Below are 7,809 nucleotides of genomic sequence, written 5' to 3' on the forward strand. Positions count from 1 at the left end.
GCTAGCTTCATCCTCAAGCCCAGTCTTGTGTTTGTATACTGCTTATATTTTCATCACCCCTGAATAAACACTGAACCTGTGCTTCATCTCTTCATTTGGAGTTTCTTGAAAATTCAGTTCCCTAAGTTTGACCTCCTGCAGTAAGATTTGAATTGTAACTTAGGTAAGTGACAACTAAACCCCACCTCCCAAATGTCAACTTGCATTCATTGTAACTGGAAGAAGTTTGTTCGTGGTTCCTCTAAAGCATATTATAATTCTCGCCTTACCTATCTATCTTTATTTTCAACACATTTCCCTTATGGTACATATGGTATACCCAAACCAGTTTCCTGAGCATCTGTCAGTATTCTGAATGGACCTTCAGTGCTGTGAGACAAAGCTCTTTTATCCTGTCACTCGTATTATTTTTAATAAAACACTGATTGGCCAGTGGCCAGGCAGGAAATATAGGTGGGGCAACCAGGGAAGAAGTAGAGGCAGGGAACGAGAATTCTGGGAAGAGGGAAGTTTCAGTCTGCTGTCATAACCCAGGCTCAGAGGAGACAAGATGTGACTGCCTTGCCGAAAAAGGTACCAAGCCATCTGGCTAACTCAGACAAGAATTATGAGCTAATGTAAACTACAAGAGTTAGTTAATAAGAAGCTTGAGCTAATGGGCCAATCGATTTATAACTAATGTAGACCTCTATGTGATTCTTTGGGACTTAACTCCTGCAGGACTGGACTGGACAGAAAACCTCGGTCAACACTTCTTCATATCTCTGCTCTTCAACTAAAGAATGTATATCTTTGGTTTGTCATTCCCTAACGTTCCTGCTGAAACCTCACCTCTGTTCATTACTTTTCCCCAGTTCCTCTGTTGAAATAAATATTTCTTTCACTTATATAATCTTGATTCTATACTAGGGAATTTAGTCTTTCAAGGTTTCTCTCCCAAGATTATGAGTTATCAGAGTATGAGGAGCATTATTTTTTTCAAAATGCTTGTCCATGAGACACCCAAAAATATAAAACTAGACAAATTAAACAGTACAGGGAAACTATGGCTGGCTCTGGTGACACAGGCCTGTAATCCTGTCACTTGGGAAAGTGAGGCGTGAGAATCACTGTGAGCTCAGGCCAGCATGGACTGCTAAACAAAACCTTGCCTCAACAACACAAAGAAAACCTAACATGGAATAAGTTGAATCTAACTTCGGTATGCCAATTGTTCTGTGATGAATCTTCTTTCTAACATGACAGCAGATGCACAGACAGACTAACTAGCGCATGAGCCCATGTCTCCCTCTCTCCGTTCCTTCCAAGATCATTCCTTCTTTGCCACCCATGCAAATCCATACAACTTTTCTCTCATCAGAATACAAATGGGCATCAAAACTGGTAATGATAATAACACTAAAAACAATAATAATAAGGTAAAATGAGATAAAGAAAAACAAACAAACCAGAATAAAACAAAACACACAAACCAACAAGAAAAAAAATAAATAATACAAGAACCATATATAGATAATGATATGGAGACACTTGAACACAAAGGAAGCCCATGAAAAATAGAAAAATAGACAAGCAAAAGATCTGAAAAGTTAAGAAGAAAACAGAAATATCAAAATCACACAAATCCAAACTTTAACACATATGTCCACACTGTCTGTTAGAAGCAGTGCCTTCATTATATATTGAGAGGTAAAAAAAAAAAAAGTTTTAGAATAAATCATTTTACCACTTTCACTTTTAATGACAGTATGTTATCGTAAAACCTCATAATAGTTACTCTAAGGTCATAGTTTTCCCTAGTTGTGAGGATTGTTACTTGAGGAATCACAATTTCGTGTGATATGTACCTAAGTTCTTTGATAACACCCCAGTTAACACTAACACTGAAACAAGAATATGAGAAGATTGTTGGCTGCAGTCTGTGGTACTAGTGCACACAAGCAAGAGTAAAGTTTCTGTTGCAGGCTTCAAATAGAATTGCAAATTGTTGTTTTAAATAATTTTCCCTGACACACTCATAGCAAGCATTCATACACATACACATATATGTATATGTACACATATGTATACATATGTGTGTGTATCCAAGTGGATGAGGGCAAATGCCACTATCAATAATTCACTAAGGAAGATTGTACCTTTACGAAAAAAAAAAGTGAAGGCAAATATAAACACATCACCCTGTTTCCACTGTAGTGTGGCATTAATGTGCTATGACTGTAATGCCCAGAGTTTACATGAATATGGAAATTATTTTTTAAATCAGAAACATTTTTTAGGCACTGGGGAATGATATCGCTAAAACTATCTCCCTCTGAATGATTTTCTTTAATCAGTTGCCTTCAATATTCTCTGTGAAGACCATGATACAGTGTAATCTAAGATTACTATACTCTCATGCTCTTGTGAATTTCTCCCAAGAGACATGGGAGAGAGACTCTTGAGGAAAAAATAAAGCAACACATCACTTAGATTTAGTGGCAATCACACAGTCCTCAAGACTGTGTACAAATAGGTAATATTATAGATTCCTGAAATTCAGGGGAGATTGTCATTACCCTTGTGATGTCAATAATTACCCAGTTATCAACAATAAAAACAAAATATTACTTATGGAAGTATTTTGTCATATTTTTATCTAAGAGGTCCTTTCTTCTTTCTATAAGAAGTGATGGTATAATAACTCAATTGGTAAAAACATATTTTACTAATACAACTGTTTCTTTGTGCTCTACTGATTCAGCACCATAATTTTGCAGTCATGATACAAACAACTGTGTTAATATGGCAACTTTTTCAGCATAATGGGAAGTAAAAACATTAACAAGACAGCATAAGTAGAGAAAATCTTCACAACAGACTCTTGCCCACCTTTAAGAGGTTGTTTATTAAAAATAATTGTTATGGGCAGTGAGAAGACTCAGCAGATAAAGGTGCTTATTGTCAAAACTGATAATCTGAGTTGGATTCCAAGAGCCTATGTAGTGTAAGGAAAGAACCAACCTCTATAGGTTGTTCTCTGACCTCCGATGCATGACCCTACATATACTCATATTAGGTAAATGTATATATAAATGTAGACATGTAAGTTATATGTATATTATGTAAAATTCCATAAAATAGTCTACACCAATAAAGCATTGTTCATAAAAATCTCACAGAAATTACATGTCCCAAAATTTATGACTTTACTGATAAAAATGCTTTGCTTATCAAATCTAATTTTTATCTTCAGGTTCAAGGTAAAGTATGTATGGCATATATGTGATAAAATTATGTGCATGTAAATGTATATGAATTTTAATCATTTTAGATGTATATGTTCCCCTGGCAATATAGCTATGTGTAACCATATGTGCTATGAAAAATAGAGTAGTCTCTTTTTCTGTGTATAATGACTGTATGACTCAGGTAAAATCTGCAAGAAATTACTGAGGTGCTGTATTCCTTCTGCAAAGGAATAAATCACATGCTTCCTGAGTGGGAAGCTCCCATCTGCAGGCCTTCTTTCATCTGCACATAGTGAAGTAAAAGTATCCAGCTCTCATGGGACAAGAACCCCAGATCAGAGGCACTGCAAGTGTCTTGGAAATAACAGAAATAAAAAAGAAGAGGCATAACATGATCCAGGTAGACTGGAGCTTTCATGGGAACAGTCTTGCTGTACATGTAGTCATTTTGACAAATCATATACTATTCAGAAATAATTCCCTGTTCACTGTTGAATGTTCTGCAGTCTAAAATCTCTAATGTACATTTGATCAATTTCATTTTATCATCATTTGGGACGCTGTCAAACATCCATTAAACCAAGCTTCTCTCTTCTCTGAAATACAAAAGCAATGCTGGGTTATTGTTTTTGTTGCTGTTGTTGTTGTTGTTGTTGTTAAACCAGGAAAAAGTAAGGTATTCATTTTGGTTTTAAGGTCAGAGTGTTGTCTCTAGCATAGTGTCAATTGTATGAAGGTCTGGGTGTCTGTTACATGATGTTCCCAATTTAAATTTAAAATACAATACATTCTGTTTCTTTAATATTTTCTTCATTTAAAAACTCTACAGGATTTATTTCTACATAATTTTCTCAAAGATAAATACAAAGATACCTGCAGTATACAAGAAACAGGTTTTTGCTTAATTTAAGAAAAACAGCTATTTATGGACAACAATTCAGAATAATTGTTGAAAGTTCTCAATAGCTTTGATAGCATGTTTAGTGCCTCAGAGAATTTCGAGTTGACTTAAGCATGTAGAGTATGCTTCATGGAAAGTCCTTAGGACATTTTATGTGCTAGATGAGCAGATATGTTAGCAAAGCATTTTTGTATTACTTGAAATTAAATTTTGGGATTCAAAAATATTAAATAAAATGGTGAGACAATTTGAGCTATAGTCTCAACAAACTGATATTAATAGAAATACACATATCCTTCTGTTAATATGGAGTTTTTCCAGGGATAAAGAAGAATTTGTCTCAATATACTCTACCAAGAAAATTTAACATAATATAAAAAAGATAAATAAATTATAATCATATATTTTGAATAATACAGGTTTTGAATCATTCTAAAATCTTAACCTGAATTCATAAGAATTGTGAACTGAGACATCAGTTTAACAACAATTGATTAAACATATTTCTATTGCATACTCATTTCAAATCTATCTTCTCTAAGTACATTAGTGTACAGACATTTAAAGACAATACTAAATAAGTTCAACTAACAGCTTGTTCTTGGAGGAAGAAATTAAATTGGAATAGAATAAAGGAAACTGAGGTTACTGTCTTCAACAAGGTTCCCAGGAAAAGTTTATTCTGAGGTCAAGGACAGAAATCATCACAGGCTGCTTCAAGGATCTGGTGGGAGAATGTTCCAGGTAGACTGTGAAAGCTGAGAACATGGTCACTTCTAATTAAGTAAATATGAGGAAGAGGAAAACATGCCAACAAAAGCAACGGAGTAGATGGGAAAATTAGGATTGGAAATCAAGGATGTTTCTCAGGCCATATAGACTTAAAAATATGATGCAGGCATGAAATGTTATTTGAATGACAGCATACTAGTGCAGGATTTAAGCAGAAAGATTTTTATAAAAGTAATTTCTTCCTTAAGGAGACTATTCTGAATTCTAAACATGTTGCTGCAGTAAGGAAACCAATGGAAAGGTGTGAGGGTATTGTGTGTTGTATGTGTGTGAACTCCGTGCGTGTGTATGTGGTATGATATGCTCTCTGTGTGTGATTGTGTTTGCTGTGTGTGTGTTTGTATGTGTGTGTACATGTGTGTTTGTGTGTGATGAAAGTAGAAGATGGAATATTTAGGACAGAAATGGAGTAATGATAGGGAAAAAGAAAAGAAAAGAAGGAGTGGAAAGAAAGACAAGTATTGCATGCTTTCTCTCATATGCATGATCTAGGTTTTGAGTGTGTGTGTGCGCGCATGCATGTGTGCATGTGTGTGCATATATGTGTTGTGCATGCAAGTGTGTGCGTGTGTGCATGTTTGTGTACATGCATGTGCATGCATGTGTATATGTGTGCCCATACACGTTTGTGTGTGCCCATGGCATTAAAGTAGAGGGGGAAGCCGGGCAACGGTGGCACACGCCTTTAATCCCAGCACTCGGGAGGCAGAGGCAGGCAAATCTCTGTGAGTTCGAGACAAGCCTGGTCTACAGAGCTAGTTCCAGGACAGGCTCCAAAGCCACAGAGAAACCCTGTCTCGAAAAACCAAAAAAAATAAAGAAATAAATAAAGTAGAGGGGGAACTATTATGGAAAAGGAATTAATAGTTGACAAGCGATGATGATAAAGAATGACCATGAAGAAAATATAATGTTTTACATGTATACAATTGTTATGAAAACATATTCTTGTGCATTTAAAAACATATTTATTCCTTATGAGTTTGACACCCATACACAATGCTTTGTGATTATGTCATCCTGCCCCTCCCTCTGGCATATCCCTTTTTTAACCTCTGAACTTGTCCTTGTCCTTCTACTCTCCAGTGGTAGCACTATTAGAGAAAATGATACTTCCTCCGTGGTAACCCGTAAAAATCATTAGATACCCAGGAAGGAATAGAGCCTCCTGGGCAACTCCTCCACCAATGACAGGAAGTTACAAGTCCTCATCTTGTATAAGTATGTATAGCTGATGTGTAATACTCCCACAGTCCTCTATCTCTTAAATTTGTTGTTTTTTTCTTCTTAAAATTTATACTTCAAAACATTTGTCTTGGTCATTTTCATTACTCATCCTCTCCTCCATCTCCCCTCCAGATTCTGCCATTAATTCTTCATCCCAACTCCCTGTTCTAATTTTGAGCTTAATTAATTAGATTTTAACACACTGTGTCCAATTTGTTCTGCACATATGTGTATGAGTGTGGAGTCATACAGTGGAAAAATGGAGAACTTATAAATGGCTACTCAACCCAAAAAGGTGACTTCGCTTCTTAGCAGCCCATCATCCATGTTCCCACTTTGGGCCCATGACCAGGGATGTATTTACTCCAATGAATCCCCCTGCATATCTCCTCTGGCACTCTGAACACTAGCCAGGAGGGAGGTAGTTTCCAGCTCAGAACCACCTTGATTTCTCTATATACAATAACCAAGACGACAATAATTTAGACTAGAAGATAGTAGAAGAAACAAACTGACAAAACTAAGTACATAATTTTGTGAAAGAGATGACAAAAGCAACAAGAGAAAATGGAATAACAAAGCAGATAATGAATTGGAACAGTCTTTAATTCTGAAGACTGATTGACAAGAAACACATTGTATCATACATGGAGGTGGCAATGTCCTGGAAAAGGCACATCTCTTGCATCATGTCCGTGTTCCCCAATAATGATAATCATAAATTCTGAACTGAATTTTTTTTTCTAAGTTGTAAAAATCCAAGTAACTTTCTGAATGTACTGGAAAGTGAACAAAACCAGAAAGATACTGCAGTCAAGTCAACAACTGAGAAAACAACCAATACAGGGTGTATTCCAGTTTATGGCTTTGAGCACAGAAGTGCTTTCAAATCCATATTTACAAGAACACACAGAGCTCAGAAAGGACACTGACAACTTTTGCTGAGGAACCAGAGAGACATGATCTGAGGACATTAAAGCAGCTGGGAATTGGTAAATGTACAAAGAAAAGACAGAGCCACAGCGACAGAACTCAATATTTTCCTCATAAGCCTTAAGCAAATAAACAGCAATTGTTGAATTATATATGAACAGAGTGAACTCAAAGTACCTCACTAAAGACAAGGATATAAAAGAAATTTCAGCTGGGAACTGTGACTCAGAAGATGGAGCTTGAAGTTTGAGTTCAACCAAGTTAACTAACAACAAAGTAAAATAATTAAATAAACCATAACAATATTCGCAAAAACATACAATAATAGGATCATTACACTCATAAATCACAATGTCCAGGATAAATCAAAGATGGGGAATTTCATTTTACTTAAAAATATTTCAGAGTGCAATGTAATTACATTTCTCCCTTCCTTTTCCTCCTTTCCAAGTCCTCCTATGTAATGCCTCTTGCTCTTTTTCAAACTTACGGCCTCTTTTTTCACTATTTACAAAAGTATATAAATCTATAGATATATGTATACATGATTTCCAAGAATATCTTGCTCAAGACGTAAAGCAGTGTCAGGAGACATGCCCTGAAGTGCTCATGTGAAGATGTCTGATGCTGCTGAGATGGTGATGAACACACAGAACGGAAAGAAGGACTGGGGTCCGTCTCAGAGGGAGAGCTTTGAGATGGTGATGAACACACAGAACGGAAAGA

This window comes from Microtus ochrogaster, linkage group LG9 (assembly GCF_000317375.1).
Source record: "Microtus ochrogaster isolate Prairie Vole_2 linkage group LG9, MicOch1.0, whole genome shotgun sequence".
Lineage (NCBI taxonomy): Eukaryota > Metazoa > Chordata > Mammalia > Rodentia > Cricetidae > Microtus > Microtus ochrogaster.